The sequence below is a fragment of the Antechinus flavipes genome, chromosome 3, assembly GCF_016432865.1.
Source record: "Antechinus flavipes isolate AdamAnt ecotype Samford, QLD, Australia chromosome 3, AdamAnt_v2, whole genome shotgun sequence".
Lineage (NCBI taxonomy): Eukaryota > Metazoa > Chordata > Mammalia > Dasyuromorphia > Dasyuridae > Antechinus > Antechinus flavipes.
The window spans coordinates 341,751,643-341,768,691 of NC_067400.1; positions in this window are offsets into that span (position 1 = coordinate 341,751,643).

The following is a 17,049-nucleotide window of genomic DNA, read 5'->3' on the forward strand; positions in this document are numbered from 1 at the left end:
AGAAATTGAAAGAATTCATCAATCACCTACTGAAAGGGACCCTAAAATGAAAATACCAAGAAATATAGTGGCAAAAGTCCAGAACTATCAGATGAAGGAAAAAAATACTACAAGCTGCTAGGAAAAATCAATTCAAATATAGAGGAAACACAATAAGGATTACTCAAGACCTAGCAGTGTTCACATTAAAGGATTGAAGGGCCTGGAATATGATATTCTGAAAGGCTAAGGAACTTGGTATGCAGCCAAAAATAATATACCAAGCCAAAATGAGCATCTTTTTTCAGGGAAGAAGATGGACATTCAACAAAATAAGTGAATTTCATCTATTTTTAATGAAAAAAACCAGAATTAAACAAAAAAGTTTGATCTACAAATATAGAACTCAAGAGAAACCTAAAAAGGTAAAAATAAATCTTGGGAACTGTATTTCTGCTTTAAAGATATATAAAGAACACATGTATACATTATTCTAGAAAGTAGAGTTGGAAAGGAAATTGTACTCAGAAAAGGGTAAAATGGGGGTACTACATCTCATGAAGAGGCAAAGGAAACCTATTATATCTGAGAGAAAGAATGGAGGGGGGATGAACATAGTGTGTATCTTACATCCATCAGAAGTGCCTTAAAAAGAAAAAAAATTAGACATATTCTATTTATGGTGAAACTTCACCCACCTCATTGAAAAGTGGGAGGGAAAAAGTAAAAAGGGAGGGAATAAGCTAAGTGGAAGGAAATGCAGAAATTGTGAGGAAAAGGGGGTAAGATAGGGGGAGGAACTGTAAGGTGGGGAGAGGGATAATGAAAAGGGAGGGCTGTGAGAAGCAAGTGGTGCTCGCAAGTTTAATACTGGGGAAGGGGATAAGGGGGAAGGAAAGGAGAAAAACATAAGCAGGGATTAACAAGATGGCAAGTAATACAGAATTGGTCATTTTAACCATAAATATGAATGGGGTAAACTCCCCCATAAAGAGGAAGTGGTTAGCAGAATGGAATAAAAACCAGAATCTTACAATATGTTGTTTACAGGAAACACCTGTTTTCTTTAGCAGGGCAATACATAAAGAGTAAAGGTAAAAGGTTGGAGCAGAATCTATAATGCTTCAGGTGAAGTAAAAAAAAAAAAAAAGCAGGAATAGCCATCCTCATCTCAGATCAAGCAAAAACAAAAATTGATCTAATTAAAAGAGATAAGGAAGTGCACTATATCTTGCTAAAATGTAGCATAGATAATGAAGTAATCTCAATATTAAACATATATGCACCAAGTGATGTAGCATTTAAATTCTTAAAAGAGAAATTAAGAGAGCTGCAAGAAGAAATAGACAGCAAAAGTATAATAGTGGGAGATCTCAACCTTGCACTCTCAGAATTAGATAACTCAAAAATAAGAGAGAAGTCAAAGAGGTAAATAGGATACTAGAAAAGTTAGATATGATAGATCTATGGAGAAAACTAAATGGAGACAGAAAGGAGTACACTTTCTCCTTAGCAGTTCATGGAACCTATAAAAAAATTGACCATATATTAGGACATAAAAACCTCAAACTTAAATTCAATAAGGCAGAAATAGTAAATGCATCCTATTCAGACCATGATGCAATGAAAATTACATTCAATAAAAAGCCCGGGGAAAACAGACCAAAAACAATTGGAAACTAAATTATCTCATACTAAAGAATGATTGGGTGAAATAGCAAATCATAGACATAATTAATAACTTCATCCAAGAAAATGACAATAATGAGATGTTATACCAAAATGTGTGGGATGCAGCCAAAGTGGTAATAAGGGGAAATTTCATATCTCTAGAGGCATCCTTGCATAAAATAGAGAAAGAGAAGGTTAATGAATTGGGCTTTTAACTAAAAATCCTGGAAAAGGATCAAATTAAAAAACTCCAGTCAAACACTAAATCTGAAATTCTAAAACTAAAATTGAAAGTAAAAAAACAAAAAACAAAAAACAAAAAAAAAAAACTATTGAATTAATTAATAAAACTAAGAGTTGGTTCTATGAAAAAACCAACAATATAGACAAACCCTTAGTAAATCTGATTTAAGAAAGGAAAGAGGAAAATCAAATTGTTAGTCTTACAAAACAAAAAGGGAGAACTCGCCACTAGTGAAGAGGAAATTAGAGCAATAATTAGGAGTTACTTCGCCCAACTTTATGCCAATAAATTTGATAACTTAAATGAAATGGAAGAATACCTTCAAAAATATAGCTTGCCCAGATTAACAGAGGAAGAAGTAAATAGACTAAACAGTCTCATTTTAGAAAAAGAAATAGAACAAGCTATTAATCAACTCTCTAAGAAAAAGTCCCCAGGACCAGATGGATTTACATGTGAATTCTACTAATCACTTAAAGAACAATTAACTCCAATGCTATATAAACTATTTGAAAAAATAGGGATTGAAGGAGTCCTATCAAATTCCTTTTATGACACAGACATCATACTGATACCTAAACTAAGTAGGTTGAAAACAGAGAAAGAAAATTATAGAACAATCTCTCTAATGAATATTGATGCTAAAATCTTAAATAAAATATTAGTAAAAAGATTACAGAAAATCATCCCCAGGATAATATACTATGACCAAGTAGGTTTTATACCAGGAATGCTGGGCTGGTTCACTATTAGGAAAACTATTAGCATAATTGACTATATCAATAACCAAATCAACAAAAACTATATGATCATCTCAATACACACAGAAAAAGCATTTGATAAAATCCAACATCCATTCTTAATAAAAACACTTGAGAGGATAGAAATAATGGATTTTTCCTTAAAATAGTCAGGAGCATATATTTAAAACTGTCAGTAAGCATCATATGTAATGGAAAAAAACTGGAACCTTTCCCAGTAAGATCAGGAATGAAACAAAGTTGCTCACTATCACCATTATTATTCAATATTGTATTAGAAATGTTAGCCTCAGCAACAAGTCAAGAGAGATTAAAGGAATTAGAGTAGGTAATGAGGAAACCAAATTATCACTCTTTGCAGATGATATGATGGTATATTTAGAGAAGCCCAGAGATTCTACTAAAAAGCTAATGGAAATAATTTATAACTTTAGGAAATTTGCAGGATACAAAATAAATCCACATAAATTCTGAGCATTTTTATACATCACCAATAAAATCCAACAGCAAGAGATACAAAGAGAAATAACATTCAAAATAAGGAGGGAGGGAAGGGAAAAGTCAGAGTGCAAGGGATAATGTTGTAAAAAATTAACCAGGCATATGTTCTATCAATAAAAAGTTATAATAAAAAAAGAAAAATACAAATCAAGGATGAGCTTAGTATATGGATTTTATCCAACTGATGTTAATAAGTTTAGTGTCATTGATATAATTCTTCTTCAATGCCAGAATATGTGATCCTAGCAACAACACACACACACACACACAAATCTATTAGCTAATATTTCTTTACAAATATTGGTTTGAAAAGTGCTTTAGAATTTTATTTCCTTATATTATGAGAAATACATACTATTATTATCCATTTTTATAAATCAGACAGATGAGGCAGAGATAGCTTAAGAAATCAGCCTAGAGATACATACTAGTAAGTTTCTGAGCAGTATTTGAATTCCCGGACTTCAAGTACAGTATTCTATTCATTACATCAGCTAACTTCCAATATAAGACAAGTACACACTTTGACAAAGAGATCACCTTGTGCTAAAAATTAACTCAAATTATTGTAGAAAGAAAAAGTTGTGTATATTGGGTACATGTCCAGGATATCCTGTTTCAAACAAAACCATTGATTTCAGTTCAACTGGCACTTGAAAGTAATGAATGATATCAAATTACTAGTTCTTGAACTTTTAGTAAGATACAACAATCAGATAAGTCCTGATCATGCCTGAGACTTCATGTTAGCAGAATGAATTGGTGAAAAGCATGTTAAATTTGGAACAAGAGCATCAGGAGTCAAATCTTGCCTATGACACTTATTTTCAATAACTTAATATTTACACATTGAAAGAAACATTTGCTATTTTACAGTCAAAAGTTAAAATTTCCCACTCTAAAGAGTTGTTGGTTTTGTTTATATTATCATTGTTTTACTTTGGGAGTGGAAAATTTTAACCTTTGACTGTAAAATAGCAAATGTTTCTTTCAATGTGTAATATGAATAATATATGATTTAGTTACAGAATTATAATATTTCATTTAAATGATCTATTTCTATAGCTAATTTCCTTTAAAGTTTGTCTTTTTTTCTTTTCATAACTATTAATTAGTTACAATCAGAGAGTAGGCAATAGAGAGATGGCTGAAGGGACAAAAATACTGAACCAATTTAACTGCTTTATCATTGTTCTACTTTTAGTGGAGAAAAATGGTTGAACTAAGTTTATTCAAAAATAAAATAGAAAAACCTTTGTATTATTAGAAGATGACAAAACCATCTTTTCCACTACCTTTTTTCACTTTCAAATAATTTGTTTACTTCTATATAGACATGGCCTGTAAGTCCTGCCCTGCACTAGTATTCCTTTTAAGAATTATCCTGTGTATGCAAGACCTTGCAAAAATGTGCCCTTCTAAAAGGAAATATAAAGCATGTATCTCCTGGGTGGGGGTAATGTAGGGGTGGGAAGAAAAAATTATTTTGTATTTGCTGAGTTATCAAGATACTTTCCAAGCAAGTTTCTATTTTCTTAAATTATATTCTCCTGACAAACCCATTTTCAGTCACAGTAATGAGCAGATAAACAAGGGAATGGTCTAGATAGTTACAGAGTGGATGGAATAATTCAGAGAAAAGAGCATTTTCTCCCTCCCCCTGAAGAGAATGTCAGCTGTTAAAAATTTATGCATCTAGCTCTGAGATATGCAAACTCTGTGCATAAACAATATTATGTCTTTGAGTACTCTGTAGGGACATTGGTATTACTAAATTTAAGAGAAAATATTTAGATTTACCTAATAATTGACAAAATGTAAGTATTTGATGTATTTAATTATGGAATAAAAGAGTCATCCAAAATAAATCTCATTTATGGTTTTCAGAATCTCCTGATTCTGAATAAGATGTATATGCTTCTCTATGAACATTCCAATTTCCCATTGTCCCTAAGTCACAGAAATGCTTTAATATTTGATGTAGAATTATAGTAAGCCATCATTATTTTGATTCCTACATTTTTAAAAGTAGTTTTACAATTCTTAATGAAACTCACAGTCTGTTTCCTGGGAATTACAAAAAATATTTTGTCTAACTTACCTAGGTAAATTTCCATATTTTTGTAGTATTTATGATTTTCTGATGGATGATTTCCTTTTATTTTTCCTCTCATTTGGATCTAGAAAGTAATTGTTTTCCTACTTAATTAAGTAGTTATATTCAGAACTAACTATGCATGGATTCCATTTGTCCATCAATGCCACAGATTTTATTCTTTGATTGTATGTTTAAAGGCATATGCATATGTATAAGTATTTTATATATATACATATATATATATATTTCATATGTATAGAGACAGTCTACTATAGTAATCAGATTTCAGGCCTAGAAGCATAATTATGACCATATAATCTCTCTAGATGGAAAAAGTTCTTAATCCATTTAAACACAGACTTATTCACATTTTTACCAATGTCAGTTTTACTAAAATTTAGAAATAATATGGTATAGTAGATAGAGGACTGGTCTTAGAGGCAGGAAAAGCTGACCTCAACTCATGTCTTTGACATATGCTGGCTATGAAACCATAAGGAAGTCATTTAACCTCTATAGGGCCCTGTAACAATACTCTAAGATCATAAACTGCAGAAAATTTCTGATCTTCCAAAATGGAGAGAGTTCCATACCAGAAATTCCTAATATTAATAGAAGCAAAAGTATGGCTAGAGCAAACAAAACAAACTGTAGATGTTAAGCTTCTTTAAGGCAGGGGCAATAATTTTTTTTTAATTTTCTTTTTTTTTCTTTTCTTTTTTTCTTTCTTTTTTTTTTTTTTTTTTTTAATTTCCATTACATCTAGCACAAGTACAGGCATACAATAGTCTAAGAATTCTCAATTAGTCAAGTGTAAACCATTAGATATATTTTAGTGGGGAGAAGGATATAATGGGAAGGCATCAAAATGGTCCATTTCCCCATTAAAAAATAAAAACACTTCCTACTTGTCTCCTTTCACCAATTCTATATTGTCAGCATCCTTTCTGTTCTTTCAAATTTATGCTTAGGTCCTCTGATCCATTAACTTTAGGGAAATAAAAAAGTAATTTTTTTTTTTTTTTAAGGCTGAAGACCCCTACAGGAAATGCTTGATAAATAATTTATGTGGTAAACTAGGAGACTGGGTTTGATTAACTTGCTCTACAGAGTACCTACAAAATCATGTGGATGTTATCACTTAATAAATGCTTTATGTTCATGAAGTTAAGAGCATTTCCAAGCTTAATGAACAAAAGGAAATTCCCTTGATATTACTGGAATGGTCCATTCACAAAATAATAGGGGCTGGTTTTTGAACCTTGTTAATTTCTATTCTGCTGTGATAACCAAGTAGAGGAAGAAGCAAATGCGCTGGCTGAAATGGAAAAAAAAGATTGGTGGAATAAAGTTCGGAATAGCATTATTCTGTTGATGCTGGTATTGTCTGGCTGGAACCTTCAGCTTTTATATCATGCTCACTTTTGTTGAAGTTTTGAAACATTATCATAGTAATATTTGTGATATACTTGTGAAGTAGGTGGACATTTGTGCAATTCATCACAACCTGGAAGAAAAGTAGGTAATCAGAAAGGAAGGAATGAAGAAAACATTTATTAATTGCTACTAACTTATTTATATTAGTATAATTAAGCATTTATTATTTATTAGTTAAGGGATAATTTATTAAGCTATTACTATTTGAAAAACATTGTGCTAAATTCTGAGGAAAACAAATTGAAAAAAGCAATAATCTGTGCTCTTATGGAGCTCACAATGGAGAAGATAACACATTTGGAAGTTTCAGCTACAAATGAGAAGAAAATGTCCCTAAAAATAGTGATAAAGCAGATTTTATTGCAACTTTTTAAATATTATTTCCATCATTAAGATGACATCACCCTAATCTGATTAAAAACAAAACAAAATAAAGAAGAAAATAAATAAAACCAAACCTCTTTTGTCTCTATCATTTGATATGACTCTTACTACCATTTAAATGCTCCTACACAAGACATTCCATCTTTTAATACAAAATTTTACTGAAACAATTATTAAGCACTTAAATTTTTTTCTTGGTTGGTTGTTGATTTATAGATTGATTAAGCCTCATTGTATCACGAATCAAAAGACCAGGGTTCTACTATTGGCTTAATTTCTTACTAGCTCTGGGAAAGTCACTTAACTTCTCTAAGATTTTTTAATGTGGAAAAAATGGATATAGTAATGCCATAGACCTGACAATTTCATAGGACTATTCTGAGGATCAAATGAGATCATGGAATCACATTTGTGAAAGCTCTGAACAAACTACAAACATCCATCAAAATAAAAATTTAGAGGGCCCAAGAGGTATAATGTCTCCCTCAATTTGATGTAACTAGTCAATGATCAAAGCTGGAAGTAGGTCCTATATCTCCTGATTTCTACCCTAATATTTTGATTCTAGATTTATTATTTTTAAATTTCAAAATGTATATGCATTTGCTTATGTATATGTATATACAAGCATATATAAGGGTATGTAGAGTATTTTATGTATGGATTTGATACCTATAGAATTGCCTTGAATTCCATACCATCTATTAAAAAAACATACATTAGTCAAAAGGATATGAACAGAAAATTTTTGGATGAAGATATTGAAACCATTTCTAGTCACATGAAAAGGTACTTCCAATCAATATTGTTCAGAGAAATGCAAATTAAGACAACTCTAAGATACCACTATATATCTCTCAGATTGGCTAAAATGACAGGACAAGATAATGACGAATATTGGAGGGGATGTGGGAAAACTGGGACACTGATACATTGTTAGTGGAACTGTGAACAGATCTAATCATTCTGGAGAACAATTTGGAATATGCTCTAAAAGGTATTAAACTATGTATAACCTTTGATCCAGCAGTATTACTACTGGACTTGTATCCCAAAGAGATCTTAAAGAAGGGAAAGGGACCCACATGTGCAAAAATGTTTGTGGCATCCCTTTTTGTAGTGACTAGAAACTGAAAATTTAATGGATGCCCATCAATTGGAGGATGAGTGAATAAATTGTGGTATATGAATGTTATGGATTATTATTGTTCTGTAAGAAATGACCAGGAAGATGATTTCAGAGAGGGCTGGTGAGACTTACATGAACTGATGCTAAGTAAAATGAGCAGAACCAGGAGATTATTATACACTTCAATAGTAATACTATATGTGAATTCTGATGGAAATATCTCTCTTCAACAATGAGATGATCCAAACCAGTTCTAATTGTTCAGTAATGAAGAGAATCAGCTACACCCAGAGAGAGAACTATGGGAAATGAGTATGGACCATAACATAGCATTTCCACTCTTTCTGTTATTATTTGTTTGAATTTTTGTTTTCCTTCTCAGTTTTTTTTTTTAACTTCTTTCTAGATCCCATCTTTCTTGAGCAGCAAAATAACTATATAAATATGTATACATATATTGTATTTAACATATACTTTAACATATTTAACATGTATTGGACTACCTGCTCTCTAGGGGAGGGGCCTAGGGAAAGGAGGGGAAAAGTTGGAACAGATGATTTTGCAAGGGTCAATGTTGAAAAACTACCTATGTTTTGTAAATAGAAAGCTATAATAATTTAAAAAGACATATATTAGCCAATTTTCTCAAAGACAGTTCTTTCAACTTCACAATTTTTGAGTAATTGTATTGATCCCTTAAAAAAAAAAAAAAAAAAAAAAAAAAAACTTAAGATACATGCATTATTAGTGAATCAGTTTGTTATTCCTGGAATTTAGAAGTTTGCCTTTGGAAGTTTTTGTTATTTTTTCCCTTCACTTTTCCCAGAACTTAACTATTATACTTGGTATTTTTCTCATTAAAATATATTATATAATAAGAATTATATATCTTATATGTATGTACACACACATACATATATATATATATGCATACATACACATTCACTTCTAGCCCCCCACCCCCCATTCTCCACTCCCCCAAATATATATATATGTATATATATATATATATATATATACATATATATATGTTATTTTTTCTATATCTGTATAAGCATAGTTAAAAACATATGTAGATATATACATATATATCTATAAATGTGTATGTTGCTCTTATCTCCTTAATTCCTCATCATTTATTTGGATAAATAGAATGGTGGTTTTAAGCAAATGTTCATTCCCTTTATATTTATAGGAAGGAAATGATTTACTTTATACCCTTATCCTCCATCTAGTAATGCTAGACTTTCCTTCTGAGAATTGCCATGTATGCCATGTCAGCTGGTAGGGTGGACCCAGGAGGTAAAAAGAGGCTTGGCCCCTGAGGCAGGAGGTATCTTACAGGTGTTAGATCTTTTCTTAGGATGCAGCACTAACTCCAGGTATCTCCCTTCTGTGGATCCACTTATGCAGTGCTGTGTGGGTTAGGCACTGAGTGGGTAATCCCAGGGGAGAGTAAATATAAATGGTCAGCTTTGCCATAGGCAAAGAGAAGGATATGGAGAGAAGTAGAAAGAGGCAGAGATGTAGAGGGATTCAGAGAAGCAGAGAGACACAGAGACATACATACACTTGCTCTTGCTTCCTGCTAACCCCTGCTGAGATTACCAATAAAGAAAGGCTGTTTGGCACTTCAACATCCATCTCGTCTCCGTGTCTATCGGGGAAGATTGGTATGTATGGCCCTGGTAATCAGTAGCCTCTGAGAAAAGAAGTTACATAGTAACAGTCTGATTTTTTTGTGCAATCAAATTTTACCTTCAGCCTTTACTTCTATGATTTACAATATTCAGTTAATTTCTTCTGAAAGGTTAAGTTGGGGAATTTAGGATACTCATTTCCCATGAATATACTCCTAGAATTCTAACTGCTGCTTTTTTGGGTGTTAGTGGGGGGTGACTTTTAAAAGAGAACCTTGGATGACCTGACTTGATTAGATTTGTGGCTTTCCATTTGCTTCTGCACCTTGTACTTTTTGATGATTTAGAAGAGATTTTTTTTTTACATCAGTGCCTGAAATATCAGATTGATTTAGATTGTTGAATGAACAATTGCCCAATAGCAGAAGACTGTGCTTTTTCTACATTTAGCATAGCTTTCCTTACAATAATAATTATTAACTCTGCATCAGGTTCCATAAACTCTGGGAAATTTTTTTTTATTCCTTCTTCAAAGGCAAAAGAAAAAAAAAAAAACTTCTACCTTCCCATTTCCTATTCTTTTGTTAGATAAGGCTCACACCTGCTCTTTGAATGGCATCAGTGATTCTTTGCCATCTTCCTACAGCCTCTAGTTCTGATGCTTCAGTGAGTGGGCTTTATTCTGCATGTCTGAGTGAGCTCTTGCTTCCAAGTTGTGTCTGAAAGCATAGCCAGCTGTGGGCAAAATTATTAAGGAAGTAAGTTATTTTTATTCCTCATGTATCTCTCATCTCTGCTTTCACTATTTTCTCTTATGTTTTGTTTCATAAACACACACACACCCCAAAACCCTGATTTTGCTCAGGGAACCCTGGGATTTATCAATGACTATATCTGACTTGTAGCAGGTTTTAATAATAAATACTTGATTTGTCTGAGGCCTAGCTCTTCAACATGTTTAATGGTTGTTTTAATCCATCATGAAGCCTACCTGATTTAGAGAGAGAGACAGAGAGAAAAAGAATACGAGAGAGGAAGAGGAAGAAGAAGAAAAAGAAGAAGAAGAGAAAGAAAAGGAGGAAAGAAAGAAGAGGAGAAGGAGAAGGAGAATGAGGAGGAGGAGGAGAATTATAAGAAGAAGAAGGAGGAGAAGAAGAAAGAGGAGGAGGAGGAGAAGGAGAAGAGAAAGAAAGAGAGAAAAAGGAAGGAAGGAAGGAAGGAAAAGAAAGAACAAAATATAAAGAAAGAAAGAAACAAAGGGAAGAAGGGAAAGAAGAAGGAAAAAAGTAAAGAAAAATGAAAAGCAGATACACATAAACACAAAAGCAACTAAAAACCTAATGAGGGCAGCATGATATAGTGGAAACATGTTTTGGCTAAAATTCTACTCTGATGCTTACTATGACTTTGAGTCGTGGTAATCTCCCTGGACCTGTTTCCTCAACTTAAAATGAAATACTTTCATTAAGTGTTGTCTAAAGTTTTTTTTTTTTTTTTCCTAGATCTACACTTATCATCCAACATATCTTAATTGGCCAACACTATCTAATCACTTGTCCTCCATGAACATTATGTAATTAATTATGACAAAATGACAAACATGCTTTCTTGGATTAATCAGTGATAATTATTGAAATAACACATAATGGTATATAATTAAATCATATTACAATCTATATTTGTGAATGTGTCTATATAGTTAATAAACACACACATATCATATACATACATATATATATATATATATATATATATATATATATATATATATATATATATATATATATATGGGATTAGGTGACACATTATTGGAAAAACCTGGATTAAACTCCTGATAGCAGAGATTATTTTAAGGCAGTGAGAACATCACAGGTTAAGGCATACATACAATTCTTCATTGATTGCTATGCCTACAAAAGGAAATGGAGAGACACACGGAGAGATAGAGAGAGGGAAGAAGAGATAGAGAGACAAAGAAAGAGAGACAGAGATTGAGAAACAGAGAGAGAAATAAATAAGTCAATAAATAAAAAAGATGAATGGATGGACAGATGGATGAAGAAACAGATATAAAAGTAGATGAGAAAGCAAACATATATATAGACAGACAGAGAAGTATAGATACAATAACAAAAATACAAATAGACAAAAGAAAAATTTGCTATACAGATGAACAAATAAATGAATAATATTTCTGAATTTCAATTTAGCAGGATGAAAATACTAGACATTAAAAGTTGTAGAACAAAGAACAGGATACGTTTTTATTTGTTTCCTGATAATCAATTGAATAAAAGTATTTATCAAATAGCTACTTTGTGCCAGTAGGCACTGGGGATTCATACAAAGAACAAAACAAACAAAACTGATACTTTCTCTCATAGAGTACATATTCAATTGTTGGAAACATATTTAATTGTAACAAAGGTCCTCCCATGAAGTATGTGTGAAGAATTAGCCTGGTTCAAGATCTCATAAATTAGGGCAAATGTACTATGGGAAGTGATCCATACAGAACAGATATTCCAGCTGAAGTAATCAGGACCTTAGCCTGTATCTATGTATTATTTATGGCAGGGTTACTTTTAGGTTAATTCAAAATTCTGTACATAATAAGTTAAAGTGAAGGGGAAGTATTAGGTTCTAGAGGAATTAGAAAAGTTTTCATTTAGGAGGTAGTAGATGGTGGTGTGGACAGAGCATTGGGGTCTTGAGTTCAAATGGGGCCTCACTATATGATCCTGAGCAAGTTACTTAAACCTGTTTGCCTCAATTTCTTCATCTATAAAATGAACTGGAGAAAAAATGGCAAACCCACTGCAGAGTCTTTGCCAAGAAAACCCCAAATGGGGTCATGAAGAATTGGAGATAATGAAAACAACTTAGTGACAAGTTGCTCTGAACTCATTAGGAAACTAGGGATTCTCATAGGTGGAAGTAAAAAAGAAGTACCTTCCAGGATGGGTGACAGTTTGTATGAAGGCTTTGAAAGCAGAAATAAAATACTATATATGAAATACATCATATAGTCTGGCTTAGCTGATTCACAGAATGAATGAAGGGGGGTAATTATAATAAAAGGCTGTAGTAAAATTGTTTGAAATGTTGAAAAAATATATTTGTATATTATCCTTTAGGGAATGGGGAGCATATCTTTCCATTCTTTTAGGAATTAGCTTAGGGTTATTTACATTTTAATTGCCATAATTTAAGAAATTAAAACACTCTTAAAATAATATTTTTCTAATGGTTAGATTTGCTGTGTGAGACAAACCAAAAGTGTCCATTTGGGTTGAAGGAGGATGTTTTTTTTTTTTTTTTTCTCCTTCAAGTAAGACATTGCTTTAAAAAAAATTGGATAGAATTTATAGAATATATGTGGTACTTATCGTACCCTGTAAGAAGAATGAATTGATAAAGGAGAAATACCAGATATGCTTTTTAACAACCCACATCAATATGGATATTCTTGATTCCATTGACCTATGTGAAACTATAATTATGTGCATTTAACAATTTGTGGATAGGGAATTATTCTCTTTATTTGATATTTATGAAACATATATTTTTAGCAATATAGTTCATTATCTTTAGAAATTTTTAATCAATTCACTGTTAAGCATCCAACAAAATTTTAAATAGAAATGAAGATCATATATAGCTTGATTGTAATAGTAGCTTAGGATTTAGATTGCTTCCCAAGTCTTAGATGGTGACTTACTTGTGGTCATTGAGCTAATGAGGAAGGAATTATTTGAATCCAGAACTTTTTGATCTTACCTCTTCACACTGTCTCTTTGACATCCAACTTTACAAGTAATGCTGCATTGTTCATCTGCAACATTCATAATATATGCCACACAACTCAGTAATTGATTTCATATTATTCCTAGGAATTGTGTTTGAACCTGTGATATCAGTGGTATTGGAAACTCCCATGTGAGGAAACTCCCTATATCAATGCAGGTGACAGCATATCTGCAATTTATATATTACAAGACTATTGCTTAGAATACTGACTGATTAAGTAATCTGTCCAGGGCTATAAACCCTATGAGTAAAATAGAATTTGAACCCAGGCTTTTCTGATTTAGATGCTATTTTCCACACATTGTATGGAATGACAAATATGAAGAATTTAGAGAAATAGATTCATCTAAACTAATGCAAACTAGCAAAATCAGTAAAACAATATTCATGATATCTATAAAAACGTAACTGAATGCTGTGCATTCATAAAAATCAAGGTTGGCCAAAAAGAAGACATGATAAAATACATATTCTTCATTTCATTGCAGAGATAGGAGAATATAAATATGAAAGTTTGCATATGTACCAGTTGTAATCAATATATATATATTTTGTAATTATTCGTTTTCTTTCCATTTTCTTCTTTTGTTAATCTGTTATAAGGGAAGGCTCACTGAGTGGAAGTAAAGGATAAATTCATGAGTGAAGCAATAGAAAAATCAAAGTTACCAATAAAAACAGGACAATGTAGCTTTGGAGAATTACTGATTCTGGGTCCTAAAAGAAAAATGTTTGTAATCAAAATGTTGTCTTGTGTTAGATCTGTACAATGCTGAGGTTTTACAAACAAATACTTTTTGGAATACAAAAAAATAGAGACAAAAATACATGGTATCACATATAACAAAGAATCTCAGAACAAAGAGAAGAAAATGACACAATAATGCCCTAATAATTTGGCTAACTTCTTGGGAACAGCATTATACAAACACTCAAATGCTAATGCTAAGAATTTAAAACTCATCCCAGTTAATGGGATTTAGTGGGATGCATACAAAAAGGTAGGGAAGGAGAGTATTGAGATCATTGGTGTCATAAATGAGCCCAAGATGAGGTTACACTTGAATTCCATAATTAAAGCCTTCGAGGGCCACTACACATTTCAGACTTTGCAGCTGGGTTACATTCAAATATAATTTGGTGCCTGTGAAAGAGTAATGTTTGAAGAAGTAGTAAATCATCAAGCAATAATAATTTAACAACCAAATTGATCTATGAGTCACCGAAGTTAACCAAAGAACACAGCTGAACTTGAAAATCACACACAGAGAAAATTAACTTGAAGATTTTATGTAGTCCCATAAAACAGTTTCCTGCCTTTCAGTGCATTTCATTCCCTTCACCATAACCCTTCCCTTCATCTCCCAAACAAAAAGAGACAATTTTTATTACATTTTTGCTGCATCTACAATATTCCTTCAAAGATGGAGAAATCAACCATAACCTGTTTTCCTGGGTAGTGCCCTCAAGCTATTTTAATCTCCCTTGCAAAGGCACTGAGGAGGCTTAGTAGGAAAGTACATTTTATTTGGAATTAGGAAGATAGGAATTCAAATCCTGTTTCAAATGCTTACTAGTTGTGTACCTATGATTAAGTCATTCAATCTATCTCAGTTTTTCTTTCTAAGAATGGGGATAATAATAATATCTACTTCATATCCTGGTAGTGAGAATCAAATAAGATAAACATAGGGAGTGATGCTAACCTCAAAGCTTTATACAAATGAATAGATTGTATTAGAAACTTATTTTTGTTCTCATTTAACTCTATTGAAATTCCAGGGATTAAATACTGGGTGGTGTCTGTAGTTTTTGACATTTTATAAAGTGAAGAAGGGTTAGATACTGCTATTAGGGATTATATTGGGTCCTGGTGGAATAGAAAGAAAGGTAGGTTCTAGACCTGCTTTTACCATTAACAAACTTAGGGGCATTTTATCTCTGTGTGCCTCAATTTCCACCTCTTAAAAATGAAAACTTAGATGATTTATAAAGTATCTTTTAAAAGCTTCTCCGTGCTGTAAGAAGTGGGAATTGGAAATGGAGGGAGACAAGTTTACTAACCGATAACTATATTTTGGGTGTTGATCATTTAAATCAGAGCAAAAAAAAAAAAAAAACAAGTTTTGGAAGTGTACTGAAGAAGCTCATTCTTTATGGAAGTTCATTCTATTTTGTAAAACTGTATTGTTTTTTCTATACGTATGCATTCTTCTTTAAAATACAAATTTGTATGATGGATGTTGCCCCAGGTCCCTACTGAAACATATTGTTATTCATCCTTTTTTTTTTTTTTTTTTTTTGTAATTTCAAATGAATATAAAATAAGAAAAGCAAAAAACAAACAAACAAACAAAAAAAAAAACTTTGTCATGTGCACAGGAGACTATAAGAAAAGATTCAAGTTACAAAACAATAAATTTCCTTTTCATGAAAGGCTATGTGACAAATACAACACATTGTGTTCTAAGCTATCCATCTTTGCTTCTTTGTAGTTTATTTTTTTTTTTATTGACGGGGGGTTCTTTGCTGTGCATTTTTTTACTTTATTCTTTCCCTCCTCCTCTAGCTAGGAGACTATAATTAACTATGGATATATTTTACATACATATGCATACACACATATAAAACATATACATATATCTATAAACATACACATATGATTTCATAGATGCATATGAATATATATTATACTTGTTTGTTCTCTGTTTCTCTGAAAGTGGATAACATCTTCCTACATAAATCCAAGTTTTTCTCTATTTTTCTAAGTCCACCAACTTAACATTTATTTAACACAACAGTATTCTAAGCTTATAGTATTTAGTTATTTTAAAATAGCCTAAAACAATATTGATTAATATAAATAACATAAAGAGTAGTTTCCCTGTTTTTCTCTTTTGATTAAATCGATTTTAGTTTTAATTTTGTCTAAATCATGATTATAACTACAGATTTTTTTACGTAATAAATTCTATTCCTGATCTTTATTTTATATTTTATGCATTATCTCTTATTTTCTATCCTTTCTGACTCCTCTGCTTTGCTTCTACCCACTACCTTGTTCTCCTATTACTTAACTTACCTTTTCCTCCAAGTATAACTGTTTTATCCTCTCTGTCAAAGCATTCCCATTGCTGTCTTGTTTCTATCTAGATTTAGAAGACTTTTACAGTCTTTTAAATATAAATGCTTTTCCTTTTTTCTCCCATTCCTGTTAATCTGCATGCCTTATTCCATGACTGGTAATCTATACAACCTTCTATGCCCCCCTCCCCCTTATCTTACTCCCCTACCCTCTAATTTCTTTATAAATTTAGAAAATTTTTATTCCCAACTAAATGTATATTATGTTGTTTTTTTCTTTAACCTTCATCTGAGGTTAGTAGGTTTCCCTC